The sequence below is a fragment of the Girardinichthys multiradiatus genome, chromosome 14 (genome assembly GCF_021462225.1).
Source record: "Girardinichthys multiradiatus isolate DD_20200921_A chromosome 14, DD_fGirMul_XY1, whole genome shotgun sequence".
NCBI lineage: Eukaryota > Metazoa > Chordata > Actinopteri > Cyprinodontiformes > Goodeidae > Girardinichthys > Girardinichthys multiradiatus.
This window is the reverse complement of record NC_061807.1, coordinates 3,288,621-3,306,475: the sequence shown is the minus strand read 5'-3', so window position 1 is coordinate 3,306,475 and position 17,855 is coordinate 3,288,621. Positions and strand designations below refer to the sequence as shown.

The following is a 17,855-nucleotide window of genomic DNA, read 5'->3' as shown; positions in this document are numbered from 1 at the left end:
AGCACAAACTTTAGCCAATCATTTTTTGATTGTGTGATTAGCTCTCTCAGCCGACCTGGTGAAAGTGTCAAGCACATCTCTACATCCTTTCACTCAGTTCTCAGTACTCATAAAATCAAGAACAATTTCCTTTAGGGCTTGTTGGGAAAAGAAAATGCTCCAATACCTGTTTTCATTCATTTAATGTGATCAAACATGCCAGAAAACAGCTTGTCAACGTGCGTAAAAAGGATGACCAACAGCCATTTTGACCAATTCTAACACAATTTTTATCCCAAGGTGTACAAGGTACTGGCTGAGAGAAACAGGGTATTAAAACACAAACACTGGTAAACTGTTTCAAAATATTAAATGAAAGAAAACTCACTGAGATAAGGGGAAATCACAAGCTTTTTATTACCTGACACAATTGTATGTGCCACATTCAGCATAGTCAAAATACACTTATTCATTCCTCCAGCCACTCGTCCAGTCCTTCTCCCCCATACGACTTTCTGTTGACACCATAATTAAACTTAATTTCCTGATCAATAGAAGTGTTTTTGATGGCCTTGGAAAGTATAATGTCGTTGTTCCCATCAGGGAACTGCATCTTGCAATGAACCGGTTTTACATTTGCATGTTTCTTGGAATGATTTAACTTCCTCCCAAGGGTCTCCTTGTCTGGGTGGCACTCATAAGGGAATGTTTTTGCATCAATGCAAATGTTCTTGAAGAAGAAGAGGTAGCACTTCTGCTCATCGACGGTTTTCTGACTCTCCTCCCCATCTGCTGCTGTGATGATCCTTCCGTGGTAATCACACAGGATGGAACCTTTCAGAAACGGTTTGGTGGCAACAACTCCTGTGGTAAAGAGAAGATGATAAAAGTGTGCATGATTAGAATATAGTAGAAATGAGTTGACATCTGACTTTATGCTCTCTTGATCTTAAAACAGCAAAGAGTGCATACCTTCTCCTTTGGTACCACCAAAGTCCTTGATGGTCAGACGTGACCACTTTTGTTTTCGGATATTCTTCAAAATCTTTGGATCACTCTCAACTGTTTTTCTTTCAGGCGGTTGCCATTTAGCCACGATGTCCTTCTGGGAGGGGTGATTGGCCTTCCATCCATCCTTGCTGATGTCTTTTCTCACTCTTTGGAGGGTGGGACAATTCCTTGTGTACTTGGCTATCAAAATGAGAAAATAAATTTTACACACTTGGTCTTTTTAATGGAAGCCATTCAATCTTATAATAATAAATTCTACTTACACAAAAGATGTTCTTCCCTTTTGGCATACTGGAGAGCCCTCCACTTTATAAAAGACCCTGCCCTCAGAGAACCCAGCCTAAACTCTTTTCTTTTTTGTTGGTGGCTGGCCATCTAGCTTTACTGGGAAAAACATAAGAAATTTTGACAGGTCTTTGCCATCCTCTTCATCTCTCTGTATCTTCTCTGCCCCGGAACTCATTTCACCACCAGAATCTTCAAAAGAACTGCAAGCAAACAATATGAAACACTGAATAACAGATGCACAAACACTTATGAGACTGTGAGATGTAAAAAAGCTATATGTTTACAAAACTCAATTTAAATTCAAAATTTAAATATGCCATAGTTAGTAAAATGACAAACTTGACACACACACACACACACACACTCTTGTTTTGCTATATGTAGTGAGGACCATCTGTTGACTCCCATTGACTTCCATTGATTTTCAGTCATTTTCAACCCTTTCTATGCCCTAACCCTGACAATAACCCTAAACCTAACTATTACCAGTGCATGCCTAACCCTAACCTTAACCTAAAGTCAATTCACACCTTAGTCCTAAACCTAACCGTTAGCAAAATAGGTCGTGAGGACCAGCAAAATGTCCTCACTTTGGTACAAACGGTCCTCAAATTGATGGTGAAATCGGGAAAATGGTTCTCACTGTGATGCCAAGACAGGAACACACACACACACACACACACACACACACACACACACACACACATGTTCTCCAGATCCTGGTACATACTTCTCAAAGCCACCGAGTAGGTTGCTGGCAAAAACTGCTTCTTCTAGGGTCCTCCCCCTGTACTTTCCTTCTGCTACAACATTGCTATGTACCAAGTAGTGTGCCACTGTTGTCTTTTGCTCCTCCATACAGTTTTGGCCTGCCAGAGTTTCCGCAACTCTCCGGATCTCCTTGGTGGTCACGTTTGGCAATTTGTAGATGCAGTGAAACATAAAAATCATTAATCTCCTGTTTCCTTGGATGTACACTAAACGTTTATTTACAATAATACTGACTATGCATGCAGACGGGATAGGTCCTGGCTGGCACAGCTGATGGGTCGTCCATTTGAACCGATAAAAAAACTATCCTCCTCCTCTCTGGATTCTTTCACAAATTCAGGCCGAATGTAATGACAATATGCATCCAGCATCTGTGGAGATAATAACATGAAAGAAGTTCATTGTTACAGGATAAGTTATGGTGCTATTCGTGGTAAAGTTATGTTAGTCTAAAGAAAAACTTACTGCTGTCTGCTCCGTGTTCACGGCAAATGTGGCAATTTGCATGTTTGCAGTCTTGTGCTGACTAACACCAATGACCGTTCTACCATTATAGCTCTTTTTTTTCATCCACTCTGAAACCTGTGTGTCAGTGAAGGACAATGCACATTAATAGCAACATATCAGTTTGCTGATTCAACATGCTGTGCTGTGGTGTACTCAAACAAATCTCTGCAGGGAAAGTACTCACTGTAAATCCTTCTACCACTCCTGGTCTTTGATATTGCTTCAGGAGGATGATAGCTTCACAGTAATAGAGGAACAATGTTTTCTCTTCTCTTGAGATTTCGGTGTGCTCTAGCAGCAGTTTTGCAAAAAGGCCAAGCATGTCCTTTTTGCACACAATCACACAATCCCATCTGTGCTGCAAACTCAGAAGCGTGAGAAAAACTGAATAAGCCATTTAAACATGAAGTAGCAGACATGGTAACAACTGACCTGGTTTTACAAACAGCCTGGTATCGTTGTCCGATGAGCTAACCCCTCCCTCCTACTTCCCAATGTCTAAAGGGATTGCTCAATCCAGCTCTCCATCTAACGGGTCCGGACTTCCCTAAACCTGAAAGATCTTACTAAGCAGGTTTACTGAAAGTTCTGTTTAAGCTGGTGTCGGGAAATGACTCGCCTAGCCTCTGACAGCCTTCATCCAAAAGTCTCGCCCTTCTTCAACTGGAGGTCCGGGCGACCGAGTAGCCCACAGCAGTCATCCACACCTTCGACAGTCACTTTTGTTCACGGCTGCTCATTCCCTAATTTACAACTGGCTCTTGGTATACGGGCTAGGTTAATTTTAGTAGCTCAGCACGATACCCAAGGGCGCTGTTTTAACAAACTTGACTAAGGCAACCTATAAAAACCTCCTAAAATATCTCAGAACCAGGCAACAAGACATTTTACCACCAATGAAAAACCAACAATACGGTGACTCAAATAATTGAATGTCCACGAATTAACTAGAATTTTATATGCTTTCTTTAATTAGTAATGCTTTTGCAGGGGTCAGTAACAGCTTCGATTCGGCAACACGTAATAATTTCAATAATAGAAATAAATCAATCAATTCAGCCTGTCTTACCCTGATGCTGAAATTATGAGTTTGGAGAGGCTTTGAAGACGGAGGCTCATCCATGCACCTGATGGAGAAGAATTCTTCTGGTAACAACGAGTGATTTCTTGAAGGGAATATGACTTAATCTTCAGTTTTCTTCCTTTAAGTGGCAGGTACTGATGCTCCAGGCTTCAATGGTTAAACAGGATCTTTGATGTCAGATGCCTCAGAGGACAGTAGTTTCCAAAGGCTGAAGAGTTGAAGGACACCCGGAGACATAAATAAGGTTGGTTCAGGACTTCCAGAAGCCTTAAACTTAGAGCAATCAGCTGTTCACCGATCAAGTTCACTTCTGTTGTCTGGATAAAAAGGCTTTAGATGAAATCAGTTTCTTAATCTTGAGGCACAGTCCTTCTAAGGCAAACGGGTTGATCCTCTTATTAATGCAGTCGATCAGCTGGGCTGTGTCTCTGGTCCTCTGATTCATCTGTAGCATCTCTTCGATCTTGTTCGCTGGTCTTCTGCAAGGAAAACAACCAACTAGTTCCTCTATTCTTGCCCATTTTATAGAGCATTTCCACCAAACTCTTTGTGCTCATTGGACAGTGGTTGTTGCCATGGCTGTCCCATTGGTCACCCGTGACATAAGGTGATCTTTTTTATTTTCTAGAATTTCCCTCGTGTCCATATCAGACATGCCATCATCACCTCAGTCCTGAGCTGTCTGCTGGCCTCTTCTTTGCCCTGTGTCCCCGGATCAGTCATCAGTCTTGTGCTATAAGCTACAGCTCTCACTACCCCAATTCCCGAACATCTGCTCTATCCCTGTCTCACTCAACGTTACACTTCCTCTTAAACAGAGGCTTTAATTCTTACATTGGTGCTGCTCAAACCTTTAGTTACAGCATTTACTTCATTTACAGTTTAAAACCATTACTTAAACTTCATGATTTTTATTCATACACCACACAACATTATCTCTTTCATATATAGCTGATTGAGAATTTTTAAACCTTAATGTTTTTTATTTTAATAATCAGTTCTCAATCATATTTCAATCATATATCTTTTAACTTGATAATCAAAGATCACTAATTTCATTTAATACACGTGAAAGAATGTAAAATCATCATACATCATTTCTTTGGCTACATTTCTTGGTTATAATTCTGCAAAAGATAAGACAGTTAATATGTGACGGTACACAGGCCTCTCCAGTCCCTCAGTTCTAGAATATGAGAATATGCTTGTTTCACTGCTTCAACTGTGTATTGTAATAATTATTGCATGGATTACATGAAAGGATATTTATTGTAGTTTGTATGGATTTAACTGTAGCAGTTAATGAATGTTGCATGGATTACATGGAAAGATCTCACCTTATTTTGACACTGGCTGTATCATGAATTGCTTAGATAGTTGAAGTAGAACAAAACCAGAGGATGAAACAGACTCAGCACACAGGATAAGACGGTAAATGGGGTTTATTTCTACTGTAGACTTTGTTTAAGGAATCTTCAGCTGGAGTTGTCCAGAAGCCAGAGGAGGAGGAGGTAAACCCAGGAATCCAAGGAGAGACAGAGAGAGTACTGGTGATGAGAATATTTACAGTGCAGTCCTTAGGAGGGAGTATTACCAGATGTTGGCAGGCATGTAGGCAGATAGGCAGGTCGACAGGCAGGCAGACGAATAGGCAGACAGACAGGAGTCCACATAACTGAGGTTATGTTCCAGCAAAGGTCTGTATCAGCAGCTACCTTAAGAAGCCCATGAGCTCATTAGGAGAATGCGTTGCAGCTGCAGACAATGAGCTGCCAGAACCAACCAGAAGGGGAGGAGCAGAGATCCTACAGTACCCTCCCCTCAACGATTGCCTCCAGGCAATCCAAAACGCTTTTCAGGATGACGTTTGTAAAAGGACGTGATGAGAGCAGGGTCCAGGATGTGAGAACGGGGAACCCAGGTTCTCTCTTCAGGTCCATATCCTGCCCAATCCACAAGATATTGAAAACCACGCCCCCTACGCCGAACATCCAGGATACGATTGACCGTATATGCAGGGTGGTCATCAATGAGTCGGGCAGGAGGAAGGGGCTTGGTGGGAGGACTCAGGGGACTTTCCGAGATTGGCTTGATCTGGGAAACATGGAAAGTAGGGTGAATGTGCATGGAAGATGGTAGTCTGAGTCTCACCGCAGATGGGTTGATGATCCTCTCGATGAGAAAAGGGCCAATGAAACGGGGGGCCAACTTTCTAGAAGTATCTTTTAATTTAATATTCCTGGTGGAAAGCCAGACTCTCTGATTGATGCGGTAGACAGGTGCAGCAGAACGGTGACGGTTAGCGAACCTCTTATTTTGTTCCAGGGTGCATAGGAGGGTCCTCCTGGTCTGTTGCCAGATCCTACGACACCTGGAAACATAATGCTGAACAGAGGGGACCAGGATGTCAGATTCAACACTGGGAAACAGCGGGGGTAGATAGCCCAGTGAAGCCTCAAAGGGGGACAAACCAGTAGCAGAGGAAGTATGTGTGTTGTGAGCATATTCGATCCATGTGAGATGTTTGCACCAAAAAGAGGGGTTGTCATTTATTACGCACCTCAAGGCGACTTCAAGTTCCTGGTTGCATCTTTCTGTCTGTCCATTAGATTGGGGGTGGTATCCAGACGAAAGACTTACGGAGGCACCAAGAGCTTTGCAAAACTCCTTCCAAACTTGCAAGATGAACTGCGGGCCTCGGTCAGAAACAATGTCCAAAGGTATGCCAAAACGTGGAGAACCAGGAGTTGGGCAGTCTCCAATTCAGACGGAAGCTTGGGTAAAGGAACAAAATGGGCTGTTTTAGAGAATCTGTCAACAACAGTAAGGATGACTGTGTTACCGTCAGATGGCGGGAGACCAGTGATGAAATCAACGGAAATGTGGGACCAGGGGCGGCTAGGGGTGGGCAGAGGTTGAAGAAGACCAGCAGGGGGTTGATTAGTGTTCTTGTTTCGAGCACATGTGGGACAAGCTGCAACAAAATCTTTAATGTTGAGGTTCATAGTCGGCCACCAGAAATACCTTTTGGTAAATGTGATCATACGAGTCACCCCAGGATGACAAGTCAATTTATTGTTGTGCACCCAATCCAGAACTTTATTGACGACAGAGTTGGGAACGAACAGCTTGCCCACTGGGCCATTACCTGGGTCAGGTTCGGACGTCTGTGCCTCCCTGATGTCCTTTTCAATGGCCCAGGTGAGGGCGCCCACAATACAAGAATCCGGTAGGATGGAAGCTTCAGTCTTGAGTTGGTCAGAATGAGAGAACTGGCTAGAGAGAGCGTCAGGCTTAATGTTCTTGGAACCGGGTCTGTAGGAGATAGAAAAATGAAAACGAGCAAAAAACAGAGACCAACGGGCTTGTCTGGGGTTAAGTCTCTTGGCATTTTGAATGTAGGAGAGGTTCTTATGATCAGTCCAAATAAGAAAAGGGACTTCAGTACCATCTAACCAATGCCGCCATTCCTCAAGCGCCAACTTGCTGGCTAAACGTTCACGGTTGCCCACATCATAATTTTGCTCTGCTGGAGACAAGCGACAAGAAAAATAGGCACATGGATGTACCTTATTATCTAGAGGAGACCGTTGAGAAAGAATAGCCCCTACTCCAATGTCAGAAGCATCAACCTCTACAATAAATTGTGCACATGGATCAGGATGGGTCAATATGGGTGCTGAAGAAAATAGAGTCTTTAATTCCCCAAATGCCCTTTCTGCCTCAGGAGTCCAATGGAACGTTTTCAGAGAGGAGGTGAGTTGAGTGAGAGGTGCAGTGACCTGACTGTAGTTCCTTATAAACCTCCTATAAAAATTTGCAAATCCCAGAACCTTTGAAGTTGCCTGCGATCAGTTGGAGTAGGCCACTCTGCCACTGCCTTGGTTTTCTCGGGATCAGTTCTGTACCTGCCTGCCTCAAAAATAAAACCCAAAAAAGACACAGATGTGACACTGAATTCGCACTTTTCGGCTTTAACAAAGAGTTGATTCTCAAAAAGCCTCTGGAGAACTGTTCTGACATGCTGGCGATGTTATTCTATGTCCTGGGAAAAAATCAAAATGTCATCCAGATAAACGAAAACAAAGAGGTTGAGAAAGTCACGAAGAACATCATTAAAAAGAGCTTGGGAAAACAGCGGGTGCATTAGTCAACCCAAAAGGCATAACCAAATACTCAAAGTGTCCTAGGGGGGTTTTGAAAGCTGTTTTTCACTCATCACCCTCTCGGATCCTGACCAAATGGTAAGCATTGCGCAGGTCAAGTTTAGTGAAGATCTTGGCAGAATGTACTTGTTCATGTATGGAATCAATAAGTGGTAGTGGGTATTTAGTTTTAATAGTGATTTGATTCAATCCTCTATAACCAATACAGGGCCTTAATGTGCCGTCCTTCTTACCCACGAAGAAGAATCCGGCGCCAAAAGGGGAGGTAGACGGACGACTGATCCCAGATGCTAAAGAATCCTCAATGTACTCTTTCATGACCTTTCTCTCGGGTCCGGAGAGATTAAAGAGTCTGCTCGATGGTAGCGGAGCGCCTGGGAGGAGATCAATAGGGCAGTCATAGGGGCGATGCAGAGGTAAAGAAAGAGCCCCTTGTTTGCTAAACACAGGTGCGTGATTGTGGTATTCAGGTGGAACGTTGGACACATCAACAGGCTCAGAAGGTTTGAGTTGTTTGATAGAGTGAGAGACAGCAGTTCTTAAGCAGTTCTGGAGACAGAGATTACTCCATCTCTCTACTCTGCCCTCCACCCAATTAATAGCAGGATTATGTTTCTGCAACCAGGGAAACCCCAAAACTAATTGTGGAGAGATGGAAGAGACAACAAAGAACTCACCCCATTCATGATGGTTACCAGAGGTGATGATGTGAAGCTGAGGCACTTTAAATCTCACTTGAGACATGGTTTGACCAGTGATGCCAGTGACAGAAAGGGAATGGTTGAGAGGCTGAGAGGATATTTGAAGTTTATCAACCAGATCCGAGGAAATAAGATTCTGTTCAGCACCAGAATCAATAAAAGCGTCAACCGGAAACTTCTCTTGGCCTACAATAATAGTGACCGGAAAACACAGACGAGAGACAGGGGAAGAATGGGATATGCTCATCAAAGTCCCCTGACCTATTGACGAGCCCTCTCTTTTCCCTTCTTGGGGCATCTTGTGATAAAATGTCCTCCTTGTCCACAATATAGGCAAAGACCACCCTCAAAGTGGCGTTGTCGTTCCTCTGGGGAGAGTCGAGTGTGACCAATCTGCATCAGTTCCGGTTCCGCAGATCCCTCTGAAGAGGAAGTGGGTGCGTCGAGGAAAGTGGTTCGAGGCGCCAGAGAGTGCTGCCACTGTGAATTGTAGTTCCTTTCTGTTTGTCTCTCTCTTAGACGGTTGTCAATGCGGATCGATAGGTTGATTAATTCATCCAGTCTTTCGGGTTCATCTCTCAAAACCAACTGGTCCTTTACTTGATCTGCAAGGGAATTAACAAAAATACCCTTGAGTGCCGCTTCATCCCAACCCACCTCCTGCGCTGCCACCCAGAAGTCGATGGCAAACTCAACCAACGCTCTCCTTCCCTGTTTGAGGGTGAGTATCTTCTTAGCCGCTGCCTCCTGCTGGAGTGGTTGATCGAAGACTCTCTTGAAGTGACTGAAAAAAATGGCATAACTAAGAGACTCAACAAGGTTAGATGCCAAACAGGTGTGCGCCCAGCACAGAACAGATCCCTTTAGCGAGGTAACAATATAAGTAATCTTGGAGGCAGCAGTAGGGAAAAGGGAGGGGGAACGACTAAATGCTAATTCACACTGGAGAGAAAAACCAGTTATTAGGATTACCATCAAACAGTTCAGACGGACGGAAGTCAGGCTCTCGGATCCCAGAAGATAGAATTGTGGGTGGCTGAGGATTCTCTAAACGAGCTGGAGGATTGGAAGAGGCAGGTGAGAGTTTGGTTATGATTTCGCTTAAAGCATGAACCATACCACCAAGTTCTGTGAGATGAGAATCCGTAGTCCTTTGTTGTTGCAGTAGCTGTTGAAGCATGGTTTCAGTAGATTGTAGGCGTTCCTTTAAGGAAGTCTGTTCATCATCTGAATTGTTCTTCGACATGTTAGATGGCTGGAACATACTATCATGAATTGCTTAGATAATGTTATGTTCCAGCAAAGGTCTTCTTCTTCTTCTTCTTCTGTGTTATTTTTTGGCAGTTGGCAAATAACGTTATGATGTGCATTACCGCCACCGACTGGTATGGAGTGTGGTTCTTCATGGTTTTAAATCTTATTTACTGTTACAACAATCAAATTCTATTTATTAATTTAGTGCTTTTGAAAAATCTAATTATAATTTGAATATGCTTGCTACCTAAACTTCTTTGCAAAGTATCTCTCAAAATAAAATTTTCTTTAATACCTACAAATTCTCTCCTTAAAATTGTTCTTTCTTGTTCATATTTCTGACACTTCAATATTACATGTTCTATTGTTTCCTCCTCTCCACAATGATCACATTTTCCTGTATTATGTTTCTTTATCTTGAACAATGTAGACTTAAGTCCTGTATGTCCAAGTCTTAATCTTGTAATTAATCTTTCCTCTTTTCTGCTCCTTCTTCCAGTTCTTACTTCTCCTACTATCTTGTTGATTCTGTAAAACCATCTTCCTTTCTTTTCTTCATCCCACCTTTTTTGCCACTCTTTCCTGATTCTCTGTTTAATTATATTTCTTGCCTCTGACCTACTAATATTTATTTTAAAGCTAATGTTGTTTTGTGTTGCCTTCTTTGCTATCTTGTCCGCCTTCTCATTCCCTCCAACTCCTACATGTGCTGGTACCCATAAAAACACTAATATTAATCCCATTCTTTGTATTCTAAATAAAGTATGTTTTATTTCCAACAAAATGTCTGGTCTACCCTCTGATTTATTATGTTTTAAACTTAATAATGCTGAACTTGAGTCTGAACAAATTGTTTTTAATGGTTTTATATCCTCCACCCACTGCACTGCTAACAATATTGCTAATAATTCTCCTGAATATACTGATAATCCATCTGTAATTCTTTTTCCTACTTTTATTTTAAACTCTGGTATTATAACTGCTACTCCTATTTTTTCATCTGTTTTTGATGCGTCTGTGTAAATCTGGACATAATGATAGTAATTGTTTATATATTCTTGTATTATACTTGAATCTAATCTACATTTTGGATCCTTTTTCTTTTTCATCAATGCCATATCCACCACTGCTTCTGGTAACAGCCACGGTGGCACTACTGGAAAAGGCAACATTGAACTTATTTCTTTTTCATATATTTGAAATTCTTCTGCTATGTTACTGATAATCCAACCAAAACTCTTAACTTGTTTTTTTTCTTTTTCCCAGCATGGTTTTAAAATATCACGTGTGGGATGATCCGGATTATTGCTTTGTAAGTTTATCCAGTAATTTATTGCTAACTGTTTCCTTCTTAGATCTAATGGCATCTCTCCCATCTCTACCTGAAGTGCTGCTATTGGACTGGTTCTGATTGCTCCTGTATAAATTCTTAAAGCTTGATGTTGTATATTGTCTAATTTTATAAGGTGAGTGTTTGCTGCTGATCCATAAATTATACTTCCATAATCAATATTTGATCTAATTAATCCTGTATAAATTATTTTTAATGATGTTCGATCTGCTCCCCAATCAATACCAGTTATACATCTCATAATGTTTAATATTTTTTTGCATTTATTTATGATTCTTTCTATATGTACTTTCCATATAATTTTTTCATCAAACCATATACCTAAAAATTTTATATTTTTTACTTGTTCTAAAACTTGATTGTATAATTTTAGTTTTATATTTTCTCTTTTCCTTTTCTGTGTAAACACCATTACTTTTGTTTTTTCCGCCGAGAACTTAAATCCCCATTGATTTGCCCATTGTTCTATTCTAATAATCTCATCCTGTATTTTCTTTTCAATAAGTTTGATATGACGACCCCTTTTCCATATAGCTCCATCATCTGCAAATAGTGAGCAACCGACTTCCTTACCAATATTTTTAAATACATCATTTATCATTATAGAAAACAATAAAGGACTTATAATACTTCCTTGAGGAGTACCATTATCTATTATATATTTACCTGACAATTCTTGACCAATTCTTACTTGTATTGTTCTATTTGATAAAAAATCTTTAATCCAGTTAAACAGTTTTCCAGTAATACCCATTTTATGTAATTTAATTAATAATCCTTCTACCCACATCATGTCATAAGCTTTTTCTATGTCGAAAAATACAGCTACTACATTTTCTTTGTTTATTTGTGCTCTCCTAATTTCATATTCTAAACATAATGCAGTCATTTGTGCTTTTCCCTTTTCTAAACCCATTTTGATTTCTAGATATATACCCATTAATATTTAAATATGTTAATCTATTATTAATCATTTTTCCATTATTTGACAAATATTTGATGTTAATGCGATCGGTCTATAATTTCCTGGTTTTGTGTTATCTTTTCCTGGTTTAGCTATTGGAATAATTATTGCTTCCTTCCAGCTCTGTGGCAGCTCTCCCTCCTCCCAGACTTTATTGTATAATTATAATATTTTGTCTTTTGCTTTGTCATTGAGATGTTCTATCATCGTATAGTACATTTGATCTTTTCCAGGTGATGTATTTTTTGTTTTCCTGGTTACAAAGTTCAATTCTCCTTGTGTAAATGGTTCATTTATTAATTTATTTGTACCTACATTATTTTGCATTAATTCTTTATATTTCATCTTTGTGATTTCCCTACCTTTCTTTCCCTCTTCACTAATATTATTTGAACTATGAATTTTACTAAATGTTTTAGCTAATATTTCTGCTTTTTCTTTATCTTCTGTTATAGTTGTATTATCTATTTTTAATATAGGATATCCATATTCTTTTCTAATACCCTTCATTCTTTTAATCGTTTTCCAAATTTGATCAATTTTTGTTTCTCTCCCTACGGTATTACAAAGGTTTCTCCAATATTCTCTTTTTGCTTGTTTAATGATCTTTCTTACCTTTGCCAGCTTTCTTTTGTACTCAATTAGATTCTGATAAATTGGGTTACTTTTTAACATTTTAAATGCTTTATTTCTTAATTTTATTACTTCACTACAATCTTTTGTCCACCATGGCACAATTTTTTTATCGTTCTTTCTTCCTCCTTTTTTTATTGATTCTTCTGCAGCCCCAGCAAAGATCTGTATCAGCAGCTACCTTAAGAAGCCCATGAGCTCATTAAGAGAATGCGTTGCAGCTGCAGACAATGAGCTGCCAGAACCAACCAGAAAGGGAGGAGCAGAGATCCTACAGGCTGTGCTGCTTAGAAACTGGTTTCCGAAGCGTAGAGAGCAGGTCAATGTAAGTTTGGGATTTTGGAATATATTCTGAATTAGAATCTTTTAATGACAGCTGCAGCTTTAAAAAGTGGATAAAACGAATCATATTTTTGATATAGTTTAAAATGGTTGCTGGAGTCATCTTGGTCCTCCTGAGGTTGTTAATGTAGTCAGTGGTTTCGGTGATCTTTGTCAGAAAGTCCAGGCTGACATCTTCTCCACTGGGCTGGATGTACCTCAGCATCCTGCCGACATTGTCAACCTATAATGGATCATGAGAAGATGCATGAAAAGAAGATGAAGCTGCATGCATGCTGGCAACACTGACACATGGATACAACAATTTAATTATTTTATCTGAAATTATCTTTGTGAAGCGTTGATTAAACTGACACAGCCGTGGCCCCTTTTTATGTGTTCAACATATAATGACTGCATGTCTAAATGCTAAAGTGTGCTGGTCAGCCATCTTGCAAAAGTTGCAAATTGGTAAAACAGCCGCTGAACACAGGACACTAAGCATCTGAATAGGGGACATTCAGCGGAGACTCAGGTAACAGCCCACTGTCACCAGACTAATTCACCTCTAATTTCTGTCATTGACATTTCATTAGGCTCCATTGTCTCTATTAATAAGTAGAACAATCATCCTGAGACAATTTTTGTGTTCACACCCTTTACAAGGAGTCCCCTCAAACTGATAACATGCATTAAAACAACTTTTTAGTTTTTCCACATTGTATAACTTATTGGGCAGAAATTGTTTACGTTAGTAGAAGTTTGTAGTTACTGTGGTGTATTTACACTGCATCACTAGTTGCTAACATGTTTAAGATGTTGAAAATACAGCAACTCATTTACTGAAACGGTGTATTTTTTGGGTCCTCTCCAAATAAATAACAATGTACTGAGTGAAATATTCTATAATTAGATAAAACTGAAACAATGTAATTGTGGGTGTGTGTATCTGAAGGATAAAGCAAAAACAGTAGGCCTAGCGCACTTTGTGATACTAAAGCATATTTGGTTAGTTCATCATACCTCCTGTTGGCAGCTGCGGACATGCAGAGTTTGAAGCAAGTATTTCTTGAATCCTGCTATGAGGGGAGTTTCTGGTGGAAATCTTTTGTACAGTCCCATCGTTTGCATGTTCTGTCTCACGCCTGGAGGCTGCTGAGGTTGGTCTGAGAAAATACAAAAAGAAAATAAGCACAAAAGATTTACAGGGTTATTCAGTCAAAAGTATATTTTGAGGTGAACTTCACTTACCTTTGCCAGGATGGGTCACTCGAATGTTCAGTAGAGTCTTCAGGTGAGTTTGGCCCTTCTTCAGAGGCTCTCTCCTCTCTGGCGTGAGGAAGAGCTGCAGCCACACTGGATGTTGGCCTCTCTTCTTCAGGCACTAGGTCTTCCTAAGAGGGTGCATTAGCTACAAAAAATCCTTGTCTCTGCAATATCTTCAGCAAAGTATGCCTGCAAGGCTTGTGGGGGAACTTTTTGCACATATTCTTGTAGTCCCAGTTTCTTGTTTGTCCATTTCTTCATTGAGGCTTTGGCCCTCTCCAACTCTTTCTTCCTCTCTTCATCTGTGCTGTGGTTCATGCAGACTCTTTTTAAATGAGAAGTGTTGGATCACTTGTTGCTGAGTATGGGACTATCTGCATGTTGTTGGACGACACTGTGCCTCTCCAATGGCATCGGCCATTTTGTTTCCAGGACAGCCTCTCCTACATATCCCATTGAGCATTGCGACTGATATGACAAGCGTCCCAAGTCTGACGTCACAAGACGCTATATAGGAAGGCCTCCGTTTTGAACACCCCGCCTTTCAGCTGGAGATCGTGACCCGATCACCAACATCTGAAGCATCACCTGGAGAAGTGGATTTCATTTATTCTCTCTCGTTGGCCAACGAACAATTCCTAACTGAGGTTTCTGGACTAGGAAGGCCAGAAATTTCACTTTGCCGATTGAAGATGTGACCTTAACACGTAACTAAGAACACGGAGTTTCGAGGAGTCGAACCGCTACCGTGCTTCATCCCAAGTCAACTTTGATGGTCAGATCATATTTTCCCTTTTCGCCAAGAAGGCCAGAAGACGAAGACTGACCGTTTTTCCTGAAGTTAATTGTGGACGCACAATTAACCCCTTTCCACCTTTCCTCGCACGACCCCCTTTCCACTCAGAAGGAAGACGACTTCAAAGTACGACCTATCCTTTACTTTTATTTCTTCATTAGAAGGCCTGGGCAGGGTCAGAGGTTGTAGAGCAATCAGAATTGCTAGTTAGAATCTAATGTGTTCTGAATGATATTTGCATGTAACCTTGTTTATTGACATTTTGATGTGCTGTGCTGATGCCTGAAGCCGCTGCGCTCCTAGCTCTGTGTGTTTTACCATGTGAGAGCAAGCACAGGTGCGCTGTGAGACTGGACTGCTGAAATAACCTCATGGTGAAATTCCCCATTTTCTTTGTCTCCAATCTCACTGTTGCTAGCTTGCCGCCAAAGGTTTTATAACGCTTTGTCTGCTCAGGAGTTGGGGGAGGTTTTATGACTCAGAATAACTGAGTTACAGTTGGAGCTGCACCCCCCCACTCTCCACTCACCCCCACACCCCTTTTCCATTTTCTCATTCCTTCTTTTTGCCATAACTGCTGGTTGATTCAATACACACCCACTGCTGTTTGCTTTATTTTTGCTTAGTTAGATGTGTTACCCTTGTTATGTAGATTTTTCATGTTGAGTAGGTGAAGATGAATAAATATTCACATAGATAAAAGAGAGCGTATATTATTATTTTTATTATTATGCTCTTTTCTGATCGAAAGTTAGATACAAACCTTCCTAAATATAATAAAACAATATACAAAGGGAATCAACTTTGGGGAAAAAAAAAATTTCGTTTTTATTTGTATGGTAATGAAACTGTCATGTTGAAAACCTTCTCAGTAATGAATACAAAGTGTTTATTGCCAAACACAATTCTTATAATTGCTAAAAAAAAGCTTTTTCCATGTTTACACTGGCATTTTTGACCATTCATATTTTGTGATGAGCTTCAAGTCTTTGAGGTTGGAACCCCACCTTACCATCACCCTAATTTTTAACTCCCTCCACATATTCTCTCTCTGACTGAAGATGGAAGTCTAAAAAAATAAAATTGCTTTCAATCAGAAGAAAAATGTTGGCAAATTTAAAAGCCAAAAAAGCAACTGAAATAAAAACGTAGTATTTAAAACACATTCCTACTGTTGCAAACTATTGTCTGATGCTTTAGTCCTAAATGGTGGCTTAAAAACACTAAGAACAAAACATGACAAGATGATTGAGAGCAAAGATGATTTGACTTTATTTGACAATAAAGATGCACTGTATGCTTTGTGTTTGTGATTTCTTTCCTGAAAAACTTGAATTCTTTTTCTGGGACTTCTGCTTCAGATCTTTTATAGTTAGCTGCACACAGAATTTCACTCTTTTAATAGCATTCAGTTTGTTTCTCCAGGGTGAGACTGATGTTTCTTTGCTGATCAAACCACTAAATGTGAAATTGCTGGTGGATGGGTATTTGGGTGTTAATAATTTTTATTCAAAAACAAGACTTATTTCACTGTTTGTGGTTGAAGGCTGTTTCTTCGTCGGCTGATGACCCCCCCAGCCTTGGAAAACATGCTCTTGCAAGGCAGTGAGGATGCTGGTGAACATAGGAACCTCTGTGACATGCGGTACAAGTAGGGATACACATGTGTTTGTGTAAGCCAGCACTCCAGGGGGTCCTGATGTCTCCTCAAGTTACCTTCTGCCAGGTATTGCTCCACCTCTACTATGGCATCTGCTGTGGCATTGAAGCTTTGTCTCATCTGGTCCACTGTTTCATCTAGCAGACACTACAGTTCATCTATAAATAGTTCCTTCTCCTGCATCTGATGGATGTGGAAGTGGAGCTTCACTGCTGGCTATTAGTGCCGTACATTCAGATTTTAGCCGCCGTACTGCCTCTTGTACCTTGTTTTGGCTGAGAAAGCCAAGAGTTTTAAACCTGGGCTCAAGTAATGTGGCCACTGTCATTATGCTTAGGGATTCTATACTTGCCACATGTTCTCTGACATGTCTTAAAAGGTTGTTTGAAATAAATTTTGCAACACTGGTGATATTTACTGATTTTACAATTACTGCATGGTGCAGAATGTTCATTAAAGGTTATCTTTGAGGTTGAGACCATTCTCTCTTGTGTGAGCTCTAATGTTGTCTGGTAAAAAGGGAATAATACAGGTAAGCACTCCTCAATTGTTTGATACTCCTGACAAGATAGTGAGGTTATGCTATTCCAGCTTGTGTCCACATCAGTGACAAACCTTTGTGACTGTCTTCCTATCTGTATCTCTACTACTTCTAGCTTTTCTTTACCTTTGGTGCTTGAGTGAAAATATGTTAAAATTCGTTTGGCGTTTTTCCGAAGGTCACAGAGAACAGGGACCTGGTCAAATGATTTTCTTACCAACAAATTCAGTACATGAGCAATGCACACAGAGAACCTGATCCTTAAGGCCTTAACACATGCAACCATGTTTGATGCAGCATCAGTGACTAGGCAAGTAACCTTATTAGTTATTCCCCACTCCTCCATGTGGGTATGAACTACCCTTGCCAGATTTTCTGATGTGTGACTATGAGGGAAATGCTCAACTCCAAGCAGCACAATGCCCAGTTTGTCATCTGCATCAACGAAGTGGCATGTTATTGCCAGGTACACCTCCATATTTATTGATGTCCACATATCTGCTGTCAGGCTCGCAGAAGACACCTTCTGCTTGTCCTCTTTGGCCTTTTCTTTTGTTTTTTC

At 40.5% G+C, this 17,855-nt stretch overlaps 1 long non-coding RNA gene across 1 annotated transcript; it reads right to left on the bottom strand.

The window, feature by feature from the left end:
* Positions 1-719: 719 nt before the first annotated feature.
* On the bottom strand, positions 720-1,319 carry LOC124880397. The gene is made up of 3 exons (XR_007041321.1): positions 1,254-1,319; positions 952-1,170; positions 720-843 (listed from the first exon to the last, which is right to left on the bottom strand). It is a non-coding gene; the product is annotated as an uncharacterized LOC124880397 (long non-coding RNA).
* Between the last annotated feature and the right edge of the window lie 16,536 nt (positions 1,320-17,855).